Here is a 24,300-nt window from a genome sequence, read left to right as displayed (position 1 = left end):
AGAAGGAAATTCCTTAATGTTGCAAAGTTATTTGCAAAAATGCATGTAGCACACACATTTATAATGTGACAGCATTGAAAGCATTCAGGAAACTAGACAAAGCTGTTTGATCTCATTATTCTCTTCAGCATTATACCAAGTTCTGGGAACTAGTATATTAATGGCAAGATACTAATGGCAAGAAAAACAAGTAAAATTAAAATGGAAGAAGGGCACTCTGTGAATATATGATTATCTATGTAGAAAAACCAAAGTAAATTACTGATAAATTATTACAAGAGATTAGAAAGTTTTAGCAAAATTTTCAAAGCTGTGGGATACAGAATCAAAGTACAAAATCAATTGCATTTATACACACTTGTCTCAGTCAGGTAGAAAAAACTGTGAAAATAATATTTAATAGGATAAAAACTTGTAGCTCCCATTTCTACCCTAAGTTATTCATAGATCCAAATCAATTCCAATTAAAGACCCCACAGAATTACTTTTCTTTCTCTCTTTTTCTCTGTTCTTTTTGTGTATGAAACTTAAGGGGATGATTCTAGACCGATATGGAGGAACAGCCAAATACTCCTAAAGAAGAAGAATATCATGGGGGTGAGGTGGGTGGAATTTGCTCTGCCAGTTTTCAAGAATTATTATAAGGTTATAATTAATTACACAATATGGTACTGATACAAATAGAAAAATCAAAGGAACGGACCTACACATATATGGACACGATTTATAACATTGTTTCACTCAAGATCTGTTGAAAAGAATAGATTTTTCAGCAAATCCTGCTGGCACAATTAGTCACCTATACGGAGAAAATACAAAATTGGTCCTCTGATTGACATCTATACACATTTATGACTGAAAGGTAAAAATAGCAATATTTTAGATGACAATTTAGGATAATATCTTCATGAATTTAAATAGAGAAGAATTTATTAAACCAAACATCACTGATTATTTCAACTACGTTAAGTATCAACCACCATAGAGTAAAAAGAGAAGCCCCAAACTGGGAGAAAACACATGCAGCACGTGGAAGTAATCAGTGTAAGTATCCAGAATGAGTGAATAACTCCTATGAATCAAGTAAAAATACACAATCTGATAAAAATGAGAAAATGTAAAAATAAGCACTTCGTATAATAGGAAACACAAATAACCAATAAACCTGTGGGTAGATTTCCACTCTGATTTGTAATCAGAAACATGCAAATTCATAACCTGATGCCCCAGTCTGTGCCTATGGGACTCGCGGACACCGGAATCTGGTAATATCAAATGCTGTGGATACGGAGCAATGGGAGCATTTGGGTACTGCTGTTGGAAATGGGGATCACTGGGCACTTTGGGGAAAATGTGGCTTCGTAGAGAACACTTAAAAATGTTCATAATCTATGATCCTAGAATATCACTCCTGTACATGTGCACTGGGAGACAAATGGAAAAATATTCTCAGCAACACATATAATGGCAAATATTCAAAAGCAACCAAAATGCTCATCAGTGTTAGCATGAAAAGTATATCATGGTAAAGTCATAAATTAGAAAAATAGATATACATGCATGCAATTATGTAGATGAATATTAGAAACATAATGATTAGGGAAGAAAGAAAATTGCAGCAGAGTTTACAGTGCACAATTCCCTTTTTTAAAATTCACAAGAAGTGGCATTTTGCTTAGAAATACAAATTTTTGTGGTAAAAGCATGCAAAAAAAAAAAAAAAAAAAGGAAATGAGGAATATAAAATTTGTGTTATTGGGAAGGAAAGGGATGAAAGGGGAAGAACATACCAGGAACTACAGTGGTTTTCTTTTTTTCTAGAATTCACCTTACTGTCCTGTACACACGTGTTCATTCTATCACTATTCTTTTTAACTTACAAAACATAGTTTAAAATATTACTTTGACTCTATTCACTATATATTACATTTTAAAAATATTTATTCTTCACTCTCTATTTTAAGCTTTAAAGGAATATAGTATACCTTTCAATACGCTGCCCTAGAGAGATGCAAGCTCTTGCAATTTCTTGTCTGTTAGGTTTCTTAGATGTGTGAATCTCATTTGACTTTTGGATACCCCTATGGAGCTCAGAGCATATCCAAGGCATTGTAGTTATTTTAACAATGTCAAACAATTGAAAAAATCTTCACAGATAAAGTTATCCTTTCATTTAGTCATTTATTCAACTGTCAAGTATGTACTATTTTTAAGTCCCTTCTGTATGTTAAGCACGAGGAAGGCTACTGCCCTCTCAGTGTTTACAATTTTAGTAGCAGAGATAAGACCAAAGACAGCTCTTTTGCAAGACAGTATGAGCTGAGAGCTGCCCGAGGAGCAGAAGTGCAGGTGTTATAGGAGCAGAAAGGTGGAAGAATGATTGCTGGGCTAATCATGCAGCTGTTTCAATACTATAGCTGCCCGGGGAACTATATATGCAAATTTCTAGGATTGGGATCAAGAACTTGGAAGAAAGTCTCAGGAAGGAAATTGGCATGTCACAATAAGGAAATGAGTGGAAGTGAGGCTTCTTTTAAACAACAGCTGTCAGATTCTCTCTGGTGAAGCAAAATCCTGCCTGAGACAAATGGGGTGGTGTCCATCATCTCATCTGTGAGTTTAATTTAAATTGACGTTCTGACCCCATATAACTATGCAGCATTCCAGAATGTGCTGTAAGTTCAGGCACAAAACATACTGCCTATTGTACCAACAGGGATAAGGTGATGAAAACGTTCATGTGTGTGCATGTGTCTGCCTGTGCACACAAACATGTTTGTGTGTGTGGTGAGTGAAAGTATGGAAGTATGTAAAAATAAGGAATGGGAGCGGGGCTCCCCTCACAGTAAGTAAATAAAAAATGCAGCAAGGAGTATTAAATACACTGGACTAAACAATATTCTGTGGTTCTAGTCTTTCCCTTGGGGAGGACAAGCACTACCCCATCTTCAAGAATTATGTCAAGTAATTAATTCCTTGATATAGTGATCAAATCCTAAACATTTGCCTGATTTCTAAACTGTCATTTCAAATTCTCTGCTGGACTTTTCCAGATGGCTTACCAATAATGTTTTACACTGGACATGTTCAAATGAAAATTCATCTGTCCTTTTACTTGATACCCCCCCTACCTTTTAAAAATTAATGCTTGTGTCATTTTCTAAGTTTTTATTCTTAAAACCTACAGAGACATCTGTGGCAACTCCTTTTCACTCATCACTTAGGGCCAGATGCTAAATTATGCTGTTGGTCTCTATAGTCTTTTTCATTCTTATGGTCCTTGGCATTTTCATTGACTTTGCATGGATTATGTTCTCAGGAGTTTTCTTCATTTATGTACAGTTTCCCATTTTCTTATACCTTCTCTCTTCCCATATAATCTCCTTTACATCTCCCCAACATTCGTGTCTGAAAAGTAAACCTAATTGTATTTTACTCCTGAAGAAAAATCCTTCTTCAATAGTCTATTGCTCTCAAGGTAAATATCCTGCTCTTCCCCTTACAGTTAAGGCCACCCAAATATGTTCGACTCTAAACTTTCATTTATCAGGTTTTCTTTTCTTAGTCCAACTGGTCGATTTAGTAATTGTACATATATCACCTCTTCTGATTTTGTTCATGTTCCTTCTACGTGGAATTCCATCACTGTATTTATCTGTCAAAGTTCTAGCCATACCTCAAGACTACTTTATAAGGTTTTAAAGGGCTTTTAATTCACTTAGCCATAGATTCTCTATCTCTTTGAAATGTTTTTCTTATGTCTTATGAGCAAATTAGCTATTCTCAAACTTTTTATATATGTACCTTTCTTTTTCTTGTACTAAATTATAAGCTCCTATGGTCACAAGCTCTGTCATTAGTACCAGAAAAATCATTACAGAACCTACATATATCAGGCACAAAATGAAACACAGAGGTTGAAAAGATAAATAAGACAGAGTTCTACACACATGCATGTCATTGATATTATATGTATTACCTCAGCAGAAAGTCTTAGATGTTATAGGTATACATAAACTATTTTGCTTATTTTAAACTTATAGGAGTATCAGTGAGGCCATGATATAGTCTTTAGGATTAAAATTCTTTAAATATTTCTTCCAAGAATATTTCAATATTTGTTGTTTTTTTCACTTTCTTTTTCTCTCTGTCTCTCTTTCACCCCCAACACACACCCCTTCAGATCTTTATTGTTATTAAATGTAACGTTTAATATTACATGAATAGCACAATCCTGAGAAAAAGCTGTATTATATATCTGTGCTAATTAAAGAGGTAAAATTATTATCTACCAACAGATATTGAATTTGAGGGACAGAACCCAGAAAAAATTCTCTAGTCTGCCATTTCTAGAGTAGGATGTAATTTAGGTTCTTTGAATTTTGTGATATTTGTTGGAATGGAAGTGAACAGGTGGCTAAGAGAATAAAAGTCATGTGAAAAGATGAATTGTCTTGTTGCTTATGCTGGAGAGATGTCTATGGGCTACAGTGATTGGTCATGCTCCCTACGAAGGAAGTTACAGAAGAACTTGTCAAAGTCCTGTCTTAAAGAACCCTGCTCTCGTCCAGTTAAAGCAGGTTATTATGGCCATTCAGATAGTATGGTCAGAGAACAGATGGTAGTTTTCCACTGATTTTGTTCTTAGGAACACATTGCTAATACATGTCGTGCATATATCTCTGCTTTTAATTTCAATAACGTTAAGTCACTTGACTTGCTCGCACCACTTCTACTGATACCATCTGTCCTACCTACTGGGTTCTGTTAAACTTCTTGCAGAGAGAAGAAAATATTGTTTCCTCTGCTTTTCTTTGTTATCCCTGAAATGAGCATACACATATGTTAAAAATATTTATGGGCTTTTATTGTTACTGATTATGAAAACAAAGAGAAAACAAGTAACAAAAAATTAGCAAACATTGGTCTACATTGAAAGGCAAAATAATTAGGACTCTCTTTCCTAGTGTTTCTTCAACTTTACATATCTATGAGCCCTTTCAGATTAAAATAAAATACAAAGCCAAGGACTCTTTAATTCCAAGTGTGTTAGCTTTTATATAATTACTTAAATATGTACAAACAAAATTTATTTTACTTGTAACTCTGAAACTCTATTAAACCACATTTTCAAATAAAGTACTAAAACTTCCCACTAAACCAATAAATTTCAAGTTAACAACATTAATTTAATATGACATACATTTTAGGATTTTTTAAAAAAACACAATTATCAATGAATTTTAAATTATGAAATGGTATGTTTTCACTTTTCTCATCCTATTTTGAGCATGCTGGACTATTATTTGAGTTATAATTATATCATTGCCATTTTTTTGGCCTTTAGAAAACTAATAGTTTTAACTATCAGGAAATTATTTTGAAGATCCAATGAACCGAATTGGATTCAATAAAACACAGCCAAAGTTTTGCAGTGTGAAATCCTTTATCATATATTATCATAATTACTTGTATAAAAATTAAATCTAACAACACATCTGCTAGTGAAATGATTATGATATTGAAGGCTACAGTACAGGTCTATTGAGTTTTGCAGAGTTCAAAGACCATGTGCTATTTGATGACTTAATTTCCCCACTATTCATCTTTATGTAAATTACTATAAAAGCTTTATTTACACAGCTTGCCATGAGGTAATTTGTCCTTTACTTGGGGCCAATGCAAATGTAAACTCTAGAAATGCAATAAAGCCGCAGAACATGATCATAGGTCGACAATGCACACAATCTATGGTATGCTTATATGTATTTTAAGATTACCAAAATAAATTCAGAAAATTCAATAATATTCATAAAACTAACAAGTAAATCTCTAGGAATAATATGTGTAGTAATTCCTCCTTTTATACCCATTCCTTGACACTTCCTCATTTTCTTAGTCCTACTAAGATAAAAAAAAAAATATGTAAAATGCTAAGCCATTTAAGATTTCTCCAGATTCAAATGTTATTTATAGCTTAAGTTAGATCCAAATTAAAGTAAGAGCTTTACTGTTTTACACAGGAAATATCTACTTAGGTCATTTCTCAGCAGTTACACAATCCAAAGTAAACTAAATATATCTTAAATATTTGTAGAAAAGATTCGTTTGGGGAAGAAAAATGAAGCATAAAACTTGTAGAAGAATTAGAATTATTTGTTAATTAACAAACAATTCATTCATCTGATAAAGGTTGCTAGACTATCTATCATATGACATGCACTGGGACAATTTTGTCACTATATAGCTTTATCTATTTTGATTTCAATTCTCTGGAAATGTCAACACAAGAAATAAGCAGGTGGAGTTCTATATTTTATAATTCTATTTATGCTATATTTTCACTGTTTTCCCCCTTTATTCAATAAACTGTAAATTCTTTATATATGTATATTCATATATAAAATATGTTTTCTAAAACAGCTAATTTCAATGAATGATAAAACAAATGATATTCACTCTATAAATACTCAATAAATGATTTATTAATAAAGATATATGAATAATACAACATGGGCTTTTCAATTAAAATTAATGCAGAGAAGAATGTCCTATTTTATTTTAACATCCTATTTTATTTATAATTAACTTAATCCTATTGGAATTTAGATTCTTTATTGGCTAAATAAATTGTCCTTTCACAGTAGTACTATAGATTATGGGACATTACTTGGGTAAAAATGAAAACACAAACATTTCTTCCAAAGTATTTTTATATATGTTATGTCATATACCATAATATATGCAACCATCCCAAGTTATATGAAAACTTAATTAACAAAATAGAGATCTGTTTACCATCTACAACCTGTTTTTGCAAAGCAATTCATTTCTGCTCAAACTCTATCATGATATATAAGTCTGTGATTCTAAGATTGTTTTCAAAAAGGGAAGTTTGGTATTGTAGTATATTCTACACATTTTCCAGACAAAATTAGATATAATGCCTTATCAAAAATGATAGAAATTCTCAAGTTCTGAGGCAACATAGGAATATGTATATGAAGTAAAGCATGTAGGAGCAATCCCAGAATTCAAAGCAAGGTAAAAGAACAGAAATTTGATAAAGTTAAAGGAAGAGTAAATTCTTCTTCTTCTTACTCAGATCAGGTAATTCCTGCAAGCAAAAGCTTTTAAAAGTAGCATTGGAAAAGGAAGGCCACAATCTATTTCATTCTCTCCCAGACCTGTTTAATTCAGGCTCTTGAAGTTTTTTTGTTTCAAGAAAATGAACTTCTGATTTAATAATTTGGAAAAGAAAAACAATATTCACCGTATTTTCGGTTTATCTCCACCCTGAAAAAGCAGAAGCCACTAAAAGTAAGATTTTAGTAGGATTTGTCAATATCAATGAAAACATGAAAGCAAGATATTTATTCTGTCTGAAACATAGTCAACTTTTAGATGATAAGAACAAATTAAATCCTGGAGTCCAGAAAAGGTAGTTTACTTATGTAGCCCACTTTAGTTTAGCTGCTTCTTTCTTTTTTTTTTTTTTCTTTTTTTAGTCCTAATAAGATGACATAAAAAAGAAAATGCATGGTTGGTATTTATAAATTTTGTTGTTGACATATAGCTGACCTTAAGGTATAGATTAAGTTCTTTAGCAAGTGGCTTCTTAAAAGCAAGCTCTTCTTTTAAAATTCGGTGGAAAGTATACCAATGGCAAGGGAGGTGAGAGAAAGGATAGATCTGAGTAATAAGAAATCAGTCTGTTGCACTAAAGGTTTCAACCTCAGGATGAGTTTAATTGTTGATGCTTCTTCGGGATCACCATTTTACACTTTGCTGCTCTCAGTACAGCCTTTTAAGGTTTACATCATTATCTTAAAATTTGCTTCTCACCCTTCCCCACTTGTATGTCTTTCTTGACTTCACTGACTTATGGAAACTATCTCTCAGTAAACTTCATGGCATATGCAAATTCACAGGCATATGTAAAGTCAGAGGTGAAAGACATTTTCCCAGATTATATGAAACTAAAATTTATTAGTGAGCAATCAACCCAATCCACTGATATAAAATAGGATCTTTTTTCTCTCCATTGCTCCAAAGAAACATTTCTTCAAGTAAACAACTTGATTTAAAGACATTTTTCAAATTTGCACGCTGACATAGTCAACGTATTTCCCTCTCCCTTAAACTACCCATGTTCTAGGAAATAATGTAGAGACATAAACATATAATGATAGCTATAAAAAGGAAGGGGGTTTAGCAATTTCCAAATTAATTTGATCAAGTAGTGAAATCAAACTTTATAACTCACGCCAATATCTGCTTAATCTTGGACTGAGTTATTTTATTGGCCTACATGCCCTGGCAAAATTAAACAGATAATCATAATCTCTGCTCTTGTTTTTTCATACAGCAAAAACCATAGTCCAAAGAAAATTAATCAATACAATAAACTTTGAAATAAGGTTTGCTGTTGTGTAATTGTTGGGAGAGGTCATCAAGAAGACATGACCCCTGGTTTGACCCTAAAACTGGGCCCGGGCAATTGGAGGCTTCTCACCCTCATTCCTGTCCTTGGAATGTTCTTTCCACTTGCTTTCCCCACTCTCAGAAGCTGCCCCAAGGATACAGCCTTGCGATAATCATGAGCTGTTGAGAGCATCTGAATGATATATGTGACTGAGCGCAGTTAAGGTTCTATATAAACGTTAAGATTTTGAAGGGCAGGTATGGAAATCTGCTGTCTTGCAGCCACCCAAGACAAGCCTCATAAGTAAGTTCCCTTGCTTATTAAACCTGCCACTACCAACCTAGAGTGGTCTGTCTCTTTCGGTGGTCTCTCCCTGTCCTCCAAGTATGGGGGACTGGTTTCAGATTACACCTGGGAAGCTTCCCAGGAGGTTGAGACCCAACAGTAATCAACCACCATTCTGGGCATAAATATATTGCTGATAAATGTAAACGCATTATAAGAGTTTTTATTTGCTTACCCAGTTCAAGAGCAGTAAACTCTGTCCTCAGGAGTCAGTCATACTATTAATAATTAAACAGACTTATATAAGCTATTAAAACTGCAAATATTACAGTTGATCATGTTCTCTTTTACCCAGAACAAATTCACTTCACTGCAAGCCAAAATATTGAAATAAGCTAATTGTCTTTTTTTGTTGCAGTGATGAATTTTGCATATATAATACCCAAATCACCTTATTTTTATACAGATCACTGCTTTCAAGAGATCAAAGGATTTTTTTTAAATGTAATTTTAGCAATGCTTGCAACACCCACTAAATTTGGTAGTAACTAATCATATTCTACTTTGCAGGATAGAAAATGCCAGTTGTAGAGCTAAAATAGACTGTCTTTCAGTGTTCTCTCTAACAAACATAACTTAATTGCCTCTTATTTCATTTCCTTAACTCTTTAGCATTCTGTATTACCCTGCCTAAATATGAGGCCTGGGATATTTTTTGAGAAAAATAAAATAATATAAATACAACATAACTTTGTAAATGGTTATTGAACTCAGCCACTCTAGGTACCTTTGTGAGTCCAGGATGCAGACGAGTTCCAGCTGCTGCTACCTTCAGCACCAGGTCTTGGGATATTGCCATCCTCTATAGTAAGAGATGCTGAAAGGTGATGAAGCAAACCACCCTGCTTCCCTGTTTAAAAAAAAAAAAAAAATTAACAAAATAAAACCTGAGTTTCTATTTTAAAATACTTCCTCTGTTATTTTTTAAACGGTCATTCTCTTACTCTTATCATTGAAATTAAGTTCCAAAAGGGAATCTCTTTGGGAAACAGTTGTACGAAAATCATTAGTAACACCCATTCCTGTTATCAGAAGTTGAACAACTAAGGAAAATGAAGAACATGTCACTTAACCAAGAAAAGGTTAACCAAGTTGCTGACACCTAGTCAATGCTATGTAATTTGTAGGTTATTACTACCAGTGGAACGTATATATATGACTATTTCACAATTTAGAAATTGAGCCATCTCAAATATAATTTATCATATAGAATTTTTAAGTGCATTTTGTCTTAGTAAAATGTGTTTGGAGCTATCGTGCAAAAGTTAGTTCTCTTTAACTCACATTTCAAAATTATAGAAGGAGCTAGTGTTAAGGTAGGGTTTATTTTCTGTTTAATAAAATTTAAAAAGTAAATGTCACCATTCAGTTGGGGTGGCCATCAAGGGCAAGAGAGAGAAAAATAGAGGGAGAGAATGCAAGCAAGCCAAACAGGTGTGTAGGATCCTGCCAACATGCGGTGCACCAGGCTGGTGGCCACTTGGAAGCTTGAGCCCCAACACTTTATTTTACAAAGGGTTTTTAAATGGGCACAACCAATAGATTTCCTAAGCATTTCAACTTTCAAGCCTAAAAAGATAAGAGTTAGAAGTAGTCTTTTATTAAAACTAAAAATAGCAACTATTAAAATATTAACAAGAACAAATCTACACTAAACACAAACAGCAATCTTTCATAACATAGGCAGCTGTCCATGAAAAGGAAAGTCAAGCAGAAAAGGAAAATTCATGAAAATCAACAATCAGTACTCCTGAGATCCTCTATACTAATATTTTGTAATTTGAAAGAAATGTTTCTTTTCCAAACTGTAACTTCATTACATATTGAGTTCATGTATGCAGCTTACAATAAATTAAAAGCCAAAAATCTTACAAGTTAGGCATTGTCCTTACTTTGAAAGACAATTAAATATTGAGATTTGAGTATTATTAAAGTTTCTTTTTCTTAAGGTAGATAATGTGTAAAGCAAAAGCTAGTCTCTCTTTTGCACCTATTATGAACTAGGCCTTTTATCTACATCATCTTCAGTCTCCCAACTCCATAAATCAGTTAGTTCAACCACATTTCACAGCTGAGGAATCTGAAGCTCAGAGAGATTATGAAATTTGCCTCAGAATATAACAAATAAAATACGTAGGATTCGAGAATATATTTTTAAACTTGTATTGCTGTTTTTACTCAGGAAATATGTTACCTTATTTGCTTTTGTTCATCATTGGTCAACATAAAAACAGATTACAAATCCTCACAAATCTCTGATGGTGATTTTAATGACTAAAGTATCTCTATACAATAAGCATTATCATTCTCTCCTTCTCTGAAAATCAAGAACTTGTGACATAGGAAGGTATACTAACTTTTCCAACATCACACTCTTAGTACATAACGGAGTCAGATTTAGCAACTAACACTGTAAACAAAATAGTAATACTTTTTATTTTCTTATAGCTAAAAACTTTTGTGGACATAATTTATTATTTCTTAAGGCAAATGTCTAGAAATGAAAATCCTTCTCAATATATGAGAATACTGAATTCCCATACCCACTCCACCTGGATATTTATATAATAACATGATGCATTATCATTACAATAAAATATTTGCCAGTTTGATAGGTAAAGATACCTCACTGTTTCCAAAAATAATATATAATTGAATATATTAATGCAAGATAAATATTAAGTAAAAACATGTAGTGTATAAAGAAGTTTATTGAGTTCCACAATGAGTTACAACATTTACTCCTCATAAAAACATTTGAGGAAGCTGATGTTCAAAGAGATAAAGTAATTCAGTGGGTCACATATCTAGTAAATGTCAAACCTGGAACTGAAACTTATGACTGTTCATCTTTGAATCCCAGACACTGAATCATTATGCTTTCTGAATTTTTTGATGACTGATAACATTGAAAATTTTCCTATGATTATTACCCAAATACATTTTAACTTATGATTTGCTAATGTGTGTCTCTTGACCATTTTTTTTTTCTAACATCTTTATTGGAGTATAATTGCTTTACAATGGTGTGTTAGTTTCTGCTGTATAACAAAGTGAATCAGCTATACATATACATATATCCCCATATCTCCTCCCTCTTGTGTCTCCCTCCCACCCTCCCTATCCCACCCCTCTAGGTGGTCACAAAGCACCGAGCTGATCTCCCTGTGCTATGCGGCTGCTTCCCACTAGCTATCTATTTTACATCTGGTAGTGTATATATGTCGATGCCACTCTCTCACGTGAACATTTTTCATTTGAATGTTTGAATTCTTATTGATTGGCAATACTGCTTATGCATGAAAATTAAATTGCAGCATATGTTACAAATGTACTTCCTATTTTTTCATTTTCATTTTAAAACAGTTAATGGTGTTTTCTGGCATATAAACATTTTAGAGTTTCACATTGTCAAAACTAGTGCTATGTTTTCTAATGGTGCACCTTTATTGTTACGATAATAAGATTATACAAACATACTCCATAATTTCATTCTAGTAGGTTTATGATTTAGCTTTTTACCTTATATTTATCTGAAATTTATTTTGATATATAGCAGGTAGCAGTGACCTCATTTAAAAAATAATTTCCCATCTGTTCTAATATATTACACTGAGTACATCATCTTTTCTCTTTTGTTCTGTTTACAGTTTTGTCTATTCTAGCACCAGCGATGTTTTATTTGCTGTATTTTAAAAATACCTTGTGTTATCTACTAAGGAAAGTTGTATCTAATTAATAATTTATTTCAAAATGTTTTTTTCCATTCTATTCTTTGTAATCATTCCAGATTGTTCTTTCTTAAGAACTTACAAAAAAATTTCCGTTAGCATTTTCATTCAAAACTTTAAAATATATATTAATTTTGAAAGAATTGAAAACTTTAATCAAGACAACTTTTGCAAATACTATATACTTCAGACTATTTTTACATTCATCTCTCTTAGTAAAATATTATCTTTTCCATTATATATGTAGTGCCTGTTTTCTACTAGGCTTATACTTTTTTCATGCTTTCAATATTATTTAAGACTTGTACACTGTTTTTGTTTTGTTTTGTTGGTTCTTTTAAGCAGATCGCCTCACAAACTCATAACTCACAGTCTTCTTTTTTTCCTCTTTCTTTCTTTCCTTCTTTCCTTCCTCCTTTCCTTCCATTGTCTCATCTTTCTTTTGCAATTTTCTTTGAAGAAAGAACCTAAAGACAATGGTTATTATTTATAGTAATAAAACTTGTTTCTTTTTCTTGCCTTATTGAATTGCCTGAAGTTTTGTACTACATGTTAATCATGGGGACTTCCTTGCCCATCATTCTAATGTAAGGAAAAATTGACCAACTCTACTGGTACCATCACTGTTGGAAAACTATATAGTTCTTTCTTAAGGGTTGACATGCAATTCCCATAATTAAGTGCAACCTCCCTTTTGGCTTTCAGAAATTTTATCTTGCTTATAGTTCTGACAATAAAAAATAACATTCTTACCCTCTTGATCTTGAATGGGAGATGGCAAATAGTTAATAGGCAAAAGGAAAGAACAGACTCATAAATTGGCAAATACATAGGAAAATATTTCTATGGTATTGATGAAATGCCGCTTAGTGGAAAATCCAAAATTATTAGTTCCTAGAACTACCTTGAATTTTAAATATTAGACATTACTAGCTTTCATTTACATTATCACTGTCATATGAATGAATTTGCAAAAACAAAAAACAAAAAACAAAAAACCTGTAGTATTTTCTAAGAGTTTCTGTGGCTTGTATTTACCAAAGTGCTCAAAATAGTGCTAGGTATACATTAAATATTAGTGATGACATCAGACATTTTTCTATTCCTTATAGATTTATTGAAAATTATTTCACATTTACTTCACTATTTTATGATACTAAATTTTGATTTGAAATGGATATGCTTTATTATATTAAGAGTTTTAATTTTTAATAACTGCATGCTGAAGATTTATTGGGACTTACTCTGATAACTAAAAGGATTTTCTTCTTTAACCTATGGATGTGATGCTAAGATTTTATAACATTCAATCATTATAGAATCCCTGAAACGAATGTTATTTAGTCTAGGGCAGTATTTTTTAGCATATTGCTGGGATCAATTTGACACTAATTTATTTAAGATCATTGCACTCCAATTTTTAAATAAAACTGAGCTCTGCTTTATTTTTGTGCTCTGTTTTTAGGCTTTGGCAGTGTCCTGCAAGCCTTGAAAATAAATTGGAGAGATTTCTCCTTCTGACCATGATGAGGTAACAGGTACCATATTTGTCCTCCCACTGTAGACAAGTACAAAACAAACAAAAACAACAAATAAGCAAAAATTTCCACACATTGAATCATAAAGAGTGAAGGATTGTAATTCCTGAGAGGAAGAAAAAGGCTGACATTCTGCCTGGAGGAACTTTCTGGACCTTAAGACCTGAAGGGTAAACTCAACCAAAGCATGGTCATCTCACTGAGTTGAGGAGGCAAAGATCAGAGTTTAAAAATGTTGTGACAGATGGAATTTGTGGGCTAGTGTATAAAGATTAAGAATCTATACAGAGAAAAAGCTGTAGAAATATGCATATGATTTTCTTTAACTTTTGTCAAATACCCAAGCTCCATTTGGCTACTTTTGCCAAATACCAAAGGATACACCAGGCTGGGCAAGAAACTACTAGAGATGCATAAGCTGAGCACTTGCTAGAGTCAATACACCGCTGAGATATAGTTGAGATACCAGCAGCCAAAGTGGAGAGAGCTTGTTGAACATCCAGGGCTTCCAGTAAAGGACCCACAAGGAAAAACTTTACAGGGTTATAGTCTCACAGTCATGGCAATTCTAGGCTCATCATAACAAAACTTAAAAACATACTTCAAAAAGACCAAGCTAATTCTTAAGTAACTTAACTGTCTACCGAAATAACAACATTCATTAAGTTGAGAACTGAATCCAGATACTAAACAATGTAAGAATCAGTAGGTTCAGTATCCAACCAAAAATTAACTAGACATGTAAAAGAAGCAGGAAAATGTGACCAATAAATGGGAGAAGAGAAATCTTCGAAATGTGAGAGACAATAGGATTAGCGGACAAGGACTTTGATACAATTTTGAAAAAGATGTAAAAAGTTAGAGAAATTTCAACACATGATTTCAAGATTTACTATAAAGTTTCAGTAATTGATACAGTGGCATCTGCATGAGGATAGATAAATAGATCAACGAGACAGAGTGGAAAATTCAGAAATATGCCCAAGTATAATAGTCAGTTGATTTTTCAAAACAGGTGCTGAAATAAATCACTGGAGAAAGGATAGTCTTTTCAACGAATGGTTATAGAAGAAGTGGATTTCTATATGCTGAAAGAAGGCACCTGACCTTTACAGGCTAACATATTCCCAAATAAACTAAAAACAAATATATATATACATAACAAATGTATTGAAATATATATAAAGAACATTTAGAACTCAATACTAAGACAGCAAACAAAACATTTATTTTAAAAATAGACAAAATAATGAACAGCTTACAAAATAAGATAAATGAATGGCCAATATGCATATGTAATGGAGATATATAAAGTAAAAACAACATGAGGCATACCACATACCTATTAGACTAAATAAAGTTAGAAAGACTTAGCAAGGATGTGATACAACTGAAACTCTCAAAAGTTGCCGGCAAAAAGTGTAAAATGGTGTGACTATTCAAAAAACATTTGGACTTTTTCCTATGAGATTAAAGAAGCATATACTATACCCTTCAACAATTCCACTTGTGGCATTTACAAACAAATGAGAAGAGCAATATATTCATAGGTGAGAAAAAGACTTTTAAAAGAATAGGACACTTTTTTGTTAATTTGTAAAATAAAAAAAAAGAAGTCATAAGGAAATAGATGACTGTCTAAAGAATAAAAATTTACAAAATATTTGTAAAGGAGGAAATAAATCAGAGAAAATTGAATAATGCGAAAAGCAACTACCCCAATGTGATTGCCTAAGCCCATGTTTTTCCCAGTGAGTCTCCCAGGCTTTCAAGAAACAAATCATTTCATTTCCTTGTTATATACAGTTGTTTTTTCTTAGCATAGGAAAAGAGAGTTTCCTAATTTATTTATTTTTAAGCAACTTATTGAAGTATAATTTACCTACAAAAAAATCTTAACTGTAGTTCAATGAATACTGACAAATAATTGGACCCTATGCAATTTCCACCATTAACATATATAATATTGGCATCACCCAAAATGTACCCTTGTGCCTTTTTACAGTTAATTCTACTTCACACCCAGTCCAAAAAATTGCTGATAAGCTTTCTGTCAAATAGGTTAGTTTCCTCTTTCTTCAATTTCATATAAATGGAATTATACAGTATGTACAGTTACATGTCTGGCATCTATTACTCACTATATAGTTTGATATCCATCTATGTTGTGCTTTAGAGAAGATGTGTGAATATCCATAATCTCTGATTTGAGTGTGATAAGAGCTTGATTTTTTAAAACAAATAAATAACATAAATAACACAGTAAAGATGGTTACAATGTGGTAGGCAACTCTGTCTTGTGAAAAGTCCTCTTTCAAGGCACTGGCAACTGTCAAGTAGTGTCTCCTTCGAAAGGTTTAAAAGCAAAACCTGTCAGACAGAAGGCACTGGCTTGAGTGTCCTTTTGATTTCATAATATATCACACTCCCCTTATACAGTTTATTCAGTTGAGCATTTAGGAAAAGCAAGTAGGTTATAGAAAGATATATCAAAGTCAGAATGAGAGGAAAAACAGAAAGGAGCAGGTTGAAAGGGAATACAGAGAGAAGAGATCTGAACTGTTTCTCCTTTAGGGGTGACCTCATATTGATTCTCTCTTGTAACACAAGCTTCCTTTTACTCTCGTGAGTGACAGCTCTCAAAAATGGCTTTTAGGTGAAGGAAGAAAAATGTCTGGAACAATGAAATCTTCTGATTGAACTAGAGTTACATTTTGGCATTTCAATGTGAAGCTGGCACAGTGCATACTCCCTATGAAAACGGTGGTCGGCATGAATTCTAACTCAATCACCATTAGTCTTCATTTTCTCCTTTACTTCATTGCTTTCAAAATGTGGAAGTGAGATACCTTCCTCTTCATCAAATACATGTCAAATACTTACAAAATGTATAAGATACTCCATATTTAAGATCTAGTTCAACTTCTAATTACAATTCAGTTGATTTAGGAAGATACATTGAAAGATGTATAATCTTTCTCGGGATTGTGTTCTACCTTCAATTTTTTTTCTGCTTTGAACTTCAGAGAGACAGGCTACGGAAATATATCAGTAATTATAATATCTACAATTAAAGCAACACCTAGAGATCCTGCCCTTCCATTCTGTAACATTTTTTTTGAAAATTTTTCTTTGAAAAATTGCTTTTAAAAGTAATGAATAGATACATCATAATATCAAGAAACCTTTTCTACATGAACCAAAAATACATTAATGATAGATTTATTTAGGTCATGTTAAACTTGTTTCTAATGTTAATAATGGTTACATATTTGGAAAAGTTTCTCAAGGAGTTTTCTTAACCTGGTTGTGGTTTAAAATATTACACTTTTGCATATTTTGAGATGGTTTAATAGGTATGCTTAGGAGCAGAAAAATGAGCTAGATGACTCTATGATAACACCCAGGCTTTCTCACTCTTGTCTCAATTACGACGTGAACTTTGCATATGTGCAAGATGAATTCTTGCCATTATTAATTTAATGTTAAGATCAATGAATGCACATGGCATATATCTAAAAGGTATTGCTTCAAATCAGAGTCAATCATCTAAGAGCCATAGGGTTTGCACAGGTGAACTAATCACACACTATACTTAGTCTATATGTTATATATTTTGTAAGTAAAAATCATTTGTTGTAAGGGCTTGCTTAGTTTGTGGATCTTCACAAATGCAATTTAAAGGGTTTTTTTAAACCTTAGAGTGGTTATTCTAATATAACAATAGAAATCTGTTTAGTTAATATATAAAATAATATTTGAATAAATTGGTATTTAAGAGAATAAATAATGTTTTAAAGTTTCACTAATTTGGGCTAATTTAAGCCACATTGTTACCAAAGCCATATCTATACTGTAAATGAAGCCAAGAATTAAGCAGTTTTATTATATATTCAATGATTATGTATAATCAGCAAAAATTTTTGAGGAAGACCATCAATGTTCTTTTTTATATGTAGCTTTTGTTATATTAACCTTTTGATTTACCATTTCTGTTTCTCTTCATTTGTTCTGTGGATTCAAGTTACCACATGGAGTCATTTTCTTAGCTCAATATTTGCTCCCAACCACCATTTTTGCACTGCTATTGGCAAATATATTCCATTTCTACATGATACAGGCTCAACAAAACATTATATACACATTGTTTTATTCAATTGCTTTTTTATATCAAGAAAGGGGGAAAATGTGCACTTATACTGTCTTTTATAACTACTTAATTACTATTACTGGTGCTATCTGTAACACCTGTAATGCTTTCAGCCTGAAGAATTTCCTTTGGTATTTCTTTTCAGCTAGTAACAAATCTTGATTTTTGTTGTTGTTTTTCTTTGAGCGCTTTGAATATGTTAACCCACTGCTTTCTAGCCTTCATTCTTTCTGATGAGGAGTCAGTTAATTTTATTGAGGTTCCCTTGTAAGTGATGAGTCATTTTTCTTTTACTGTTTTCAAGATTTTACTGCTTTGTCTTTGTCTTTTGATATTGTAATTATGATGTGTCTGTTTGTATATCTCCTTGCATTTATCTTTCTTGAAGTCTATTGAGCTTCCTGGATTTGTAGAGTGTTGTTCTACAACAAAGTTTGGAAGTTTTCAGCCAACATTTCTTTATTTTTTTCTGTTTCTTTCTCGCTCCTCTACCTCTGATATTCCCATTATTCATATGCTGGTATGCTTAGTGGTATTCACATTTCTCTGAAATTTTGTTTCTTTTTCTTTTTTCTCCTCTTCTTCAGCTTGTATGATTCCTATTGATCTATTTTCAAGTTCACTAATTCAAGCCCACAGATCTACTTTTGAGCCCTTCTGGTGCATTTTTCATCTCAGTTATTGCACTTTTCAATTGTAGAATTTACATTTGGTCCTTTTTTAATAAATAATTTCTATCTTGTTATTGTCAGAATACTTTTCTTATTTAATCATGTTTTCCTTTATTTCTTTGAATATGTTTATAATGTCTACTTTGAAGTCTTTTTTTTTCTGTTAAATGCTAAATTGGGATACTCTCACAAACAGTTTCTGTTGCATGTTGATTTTTTTTCTGGTGTATGAGTCACACTTTCTTATTTCTTTGGATGTCCCAGAAATGTTGTTGGAAACTGGATATTTTAGATACTATATTGTAGCAACTCTGGTACTGCCCCCTTGCTCCAGGCTTATTATTTTTATTTGCTTGTTTATTGATTTAGGGTCTGGCTGGATTATTTTAGTTAAGTCTATTTCATTCCATCTTTATTAAGCCTTTGATGTTGCAACTAAGGGGCACCCTGAGTCAATTTGGGAATAACAATTGTTTTTGCAGGGCTTTCTTTAACTGTCTCTCTCTTTGAACAGCATTGAGATCCATTAATTGCTGTTGAGATCCACTGAGATCCTCCACTATTGAGATCCATTAATTGTGAGCTGACTGCTTAATCATTTTCAACAGTGATCTGGGTCACAGATTGTTTTACAGACTCTTCCAATCAAATTCAGGTTCCTTTGAAAGAATGGTTACAGAGGTCAGTATTTGAGATTTGTTCTGACTCCAGGAAGTCTCCTCCAAGCTGTTTCTCTTTCCCAGGTTCTCTCTGGCAAATGAGCCAGCCAAATTTAGCCTATATCTTTAATGAATTTATGAGTCCCTTTCCAATTTCCTTTCACCACATCCTCTACTCTTTTTGATAGCGTATTTAGGCTTCAATTTCTCCACACCTTATTGCAAAAGTAGTTTGTTATTTTTGGAAGAGACCAAGAGCTATCTCTTCTATGATTTTCTTTTTCCTCTACAGCAGTGGGTGCTAGGCAAAAAATGGAGCCCTCCCCCCCACCTCTTCCCTAGAAATTAGACTCAGTTATTTGTAGGGCAGCATGAGAAAGACTGACATCCTGACCCTCCAGGGAAAGTAGACCTCCAACTGGGAGGTGAGAGTAGAGGCAGTCTTGAGTTATTGGCTGCTACTAACCTCTAGTAGAGTTTCCATCTGGTTGAGTTGGGAAAGGGGAAGGAGGGAGCAGTCTTTGTTCAAATACTATAGCCTCTCACTGCTATTATGGAACTTTAGTAGATTTTTAAAAATAAATACTTCTTTACTGGCTATAACTTTTAGCACCATTTCCAGAGATTTTAATGGTTGTGTTCTGTTTTGTTTTCACTTATTCCACTGGGAAGTGGGTCCACAGAGCTCATCATGCAATCATGCCAGTGACTGTTCTTTAATAAATAAATTTTCTTTTCTTTTTTTATTACCTTTACTCTTTTGGGTAATAGCCTCAAATGTCTCTTTAACTTGGCCTTTTGAAAAAAAAAAACAAACTATAGCATAAGAGTTGATTGTCATCACTCATGCAGACTACATCGTTAATTCCATCTTCTTTTTTATTTGAAATAACACATTAAATGATTATATTAATCAAGAATATTAAATAGCTTTATAAGCACCACCAACAACATCACTAAGAAATAAATGGTTAGCATGCAGTACTGTTCTTGCTTTAGAGGTTCATAGAGGCAAATATGCTTCTAATAAATGTTTAACAGTCTTCATTAAGTGCTCTTAGAACATTAAAATCATCTAAAATTGCTACAATAATTAGTCTTCTAAACAGCAGAGTGAGCACAAGTAGGATTGATCACTTGCCCAGATTTAACAATGTGGCACCCAACATTTTGATGAGTCTCACTAAAAACAGATGCCACCATCATATACTCTTTTTAAGTATAGAACAATAATGTCAAGAAAATTTCAATTCTTGGGTGCTTTTATTCTTTCAGACAATATCATATCAAACATTAGATGAAATATTTCAGCCCAAGAACATGTAAAGAATCAACATGCTACTAGAGAAAAGTATTTTTCTGTAGCTAACATGGCATGAAAAGCACAGAAATAAAAAAACAATCTAAGCTGGCATTGTTAGTGTTGCACTCACTTGGATGATTATGGGCTTTTGAGAGATGGACATATTTTGACCATTTCAATCAGAGAAGATACGGTCAATTGACTCATAGAAGGACTAGAAATGGAGGTTGATTCTTCTGTTCTATTTATACAAAACTGTAAGAGGACAAAGCCATTTATGACTTATCTTCAGAGTTTTAAGGTTATTTTATGGGCATTTGAGTTGCAAATTGTCTATTATCATGGAACTTAACTGAGGCTACTATTGCAAAAAACGTTTAAAATTTCATGTAGAAAGAGAGATAAAGTTGCAATCAAAACAAATTTCTCTGATATTGGCCATCTATTTCCTGAAGCAAAATGAATTTAAAAATCTCTTTGCCTATAGTGAACTAATGCCAATTAGTCCCGCAGTAATAATGTAAGTTCATATTAGCTTCGAGGCTGAAGTAATTTAGAAGAAAACATCGAAAGTCCAATGAATGCTGATAATATTCCTTCACTAATGACTTAGATGTGCACCAATGACTCTCAAGGAAATGGTGCAGAGCAATTTTCTGCACCTACAATATATCATATAGAATACTCTTTAACATATTACCCAATCTTATTTGCTATTGGTGTGAATCTGAGTCTTTGCACTTTTTGTGAATTAAAATTTTATTCATCTGAAAAAAAAAAAAAAAAACCTCAGCATCTCTTCTGAGAGATGTTTGAGTCTCCTTTGGGTACATCTTGTTATTTATAGCATCTTACTTATGACCTTTAAAAATTGGAATAATTGTCTTGAGAAATTCTTTTCTCTAGCGGCTAAAAGAACTAGTTTTTACCCCCTATCATGTACAAATTAACCATCTCTTTGAAATCAGGTAATGATTTTTTAAATGTGCAATTTAAAATTTCAAACCATATTACCACTTTCCTCCCAGAAGCTTCACTGTCAGTGACTTAGTAAAACCATCATTAATCACAAGATAAGCTACAGTCATGTGGTGATTGTAATTTGGTCCCACGGAACCAAAGACAAATGATATGGAATACCATTAGCAATGATATCTTTAATGTAGACATTCATCATGGACTCAGGTTCACTTGATGTGACTTTGGGATAAAAATAGGGGGAAATTACCTAGCTGTTGAAGATTCTATTGCTATTAAATCATAATTTTGACAAAATTGTACAAAATAAGAATGTAGATTTTGTGCTTCCCATTTTACACTCTTAAAAGACAAAATTGCAGGGGGCTTTGAAGAAACCAGATGCAGTGCAATTAGAATAGTGAATACTGATTAGTTGTTATCTATCTAATTGCTAATAATAGAATCTGAGGTTTTGGCAAGCTATTTATAGAAGTCAGAAGGCTGCTCCAGTTCATCAGAACAGGTAAGCTGCTAACAGAGGCTAAGAAGGAGACACACACACACACACACACACACACACACACACACACACACACACAGAGTCTTTGATCAGTGACACATTTTATTGGTCATAAACTTCCTGAATATATTGCATTATAATCCCCTAAAGCAACAGAATACAATTTTTAGGAAGAGATACTTGTTATCTAACTTAAGTACTATCCAGTGGTCACATTTAGGAAGCTATTTATGTTTGCAAAGACCTACACAATTATTATTAAATGCTTTCCCTGTAGGAAATCCATGAAGTGAACTGAATGCAGAATCAAAAGTGTGATTGCATTCACAACTGGGAATAAATATTGACCATATCCTGCAACCTTCTCCTAAAGAATATATGAGTTGAGCTTTAATTCTTCATGGAGAAAAAAAATAAAATCTGCTACTTCAGGAATAAATTCGGGCAATACTACTGTGTATTTTATTTCAGTATTTTATTTCATTTATTTTGATTGTTTCTGCCTTTGAGACCTACTGTGTAGCTTGCTCTACTACACCTGTCTCTGCTCCTATAAATTTATTTTCTTCCTGGCATTCTTTAGTTGAGTGATTCAATCACACTCTATGCTCCCACTGATTACAGGTAATTCTGTGCTCAGATGGAGTTGATCTACTATTAAACCACAACATCTCTGTAGAGTCAGGTTTAAGATCTGGCCCACCAAATCTTTTCCTCTTTGAGAGATAAATTCAGTAAAAGAAATTAGAATGACTCTAACACTTTACTGCCTTGAAAATTTTAAAATACGTCTATTTTTGTGGTTAAGAAAGTGTCCCAACATTGTAATTGTGTTCATGCTGTATAGAAATATATATATATATATATATGTAATATATAAATACATAATTTATCTTTAAGTTTCTATGGATCTGTGGATCAGCATTTAGTTTGATTTTATCTACATTTTGCCTGCTGATTTCTTGGTTTGAGGGAACATTCTTTAGATCTTGGGAATCCTGAAGATTAAATGCTATATTTGCTTGAACATATGTCTTGCAATTGGGTCTATGATAAAGTTCTTAGCAACATGAAAAGGTAGTTTCAAACATCTAGACTACAAACAATATGAACCTTTTATAAATTGTAGAAAAATCCCTATGGCAAAGGAAATTTGAGTTTGAAGGTGCCTAATTTAGAATTCCCTTAAAGAATCTGGCTTCTGCAATAACATAAAAGATTAGCTCCTACAAGCCAGAAGATTCTAGTGGTAAGTATAACAGTTTAGAATCTGCAGACTGATTATAGACATGCTAGATTTTATGAATTTGGGAAAATATTTAATTTATACAACAGATATTTTTGGGCACTATATTATTTTGTTAGGGCTGCTGTAACAAAGTACCACATACTAGGTGGCTTAAACAAGAGAAATTTATTTCTCACCGTTCTGGAAGCTAGAAGTCCAAGAGCAAGGTGTCAGCAGGGTTGATTTCTTCTGAGGATTCTCTCCTTAGCTTGTAGATAGTCACCTCCTGCTGTGTCCTCATATGATCTTTCCTCTGTATGCAGGCATTCTCATGTCTTCCTCTATGCAGGAGCACCAATGGTGTCTCTCTGTGTGTCCAAATTTCCTCTTCTTAAAAAGACACTAGTCAAATTGGACTAGGGGCCACACTAATGACCTCATTTTTATCCCATCACCTTTTTTAAAGGCCCTATCTCCAAATACAGTCACATTCCGATGTACTGGGGGTTAGGGCTTCAACGTGTAAATGTGGAAGTGGGTGGGGCACAATTCAGCCTATAACAGGCACCTCAGTTGAGCATTGGGAATATAGCACTGAATGAAACAGACAAGAATCACTGCTATCCTGAAACTTATATTATTCTGCATAATGTCTCTAAATTCTCAGTTTCCTCACCTGTAAAACAACGTTATAGATTGTTGCTGGATTATGTCAGATAATGGTAGAGAGAATTTACAATAGTTAATTAGCCATAGGAAGTCTCAACAAA

The 24,300-nt window shown here is 33.0% G+C and overlaps 1 long non-coding RNA gene across 2 annotated transcripts in view; it reads right to left on the bottom strand.

Annotated features, from left to right (window-relative positions):
* Positions 1-23,781, bottom strand: part of LOC130704709 (uncharacterized) — a 196,285-nt gene extending 172,504 nt beyond the window's left edge. For both annotated transcript variants that reach the window (XR_009005150.1, XR_009005149.1), the window contains exons 1-2: positions 23,728-23,781; positions 9,498-9,620 (exon numbers count right to left, since the gene is read on the bottom strand). This is a non-coding gene — a long non-coding RNA (uncharacterized LOC130704709). The remainder of the gene's footprint in view (positions 1-9,497; positions 9,621-23,727) is intronic.
* Positions 23,782-24,300: the final 519 nt, after the last annotated feature.

The sequence above is a fragment of the Balaenoptera acutorostrata genome, chromosome 14 (genome assembly GCF_949987535.1).
Source record: "Balaenoptera acutorostrata chromosome 14, mBalAcu1.1, whole genome shotgun sequence".
In the NCBI taxonomy this organism is placed as follows: Eukaryota; Metazoa; Chordata; class Mammalia; order Artiodactyla; family Balaenopteridae; genus Balaenoptera; species Balaenoptera acutorostrata.
Note: the sequence above shows the minus strand (reverse complement) of the source record. Positions and strands in the feature narration are given on the sequence as shown.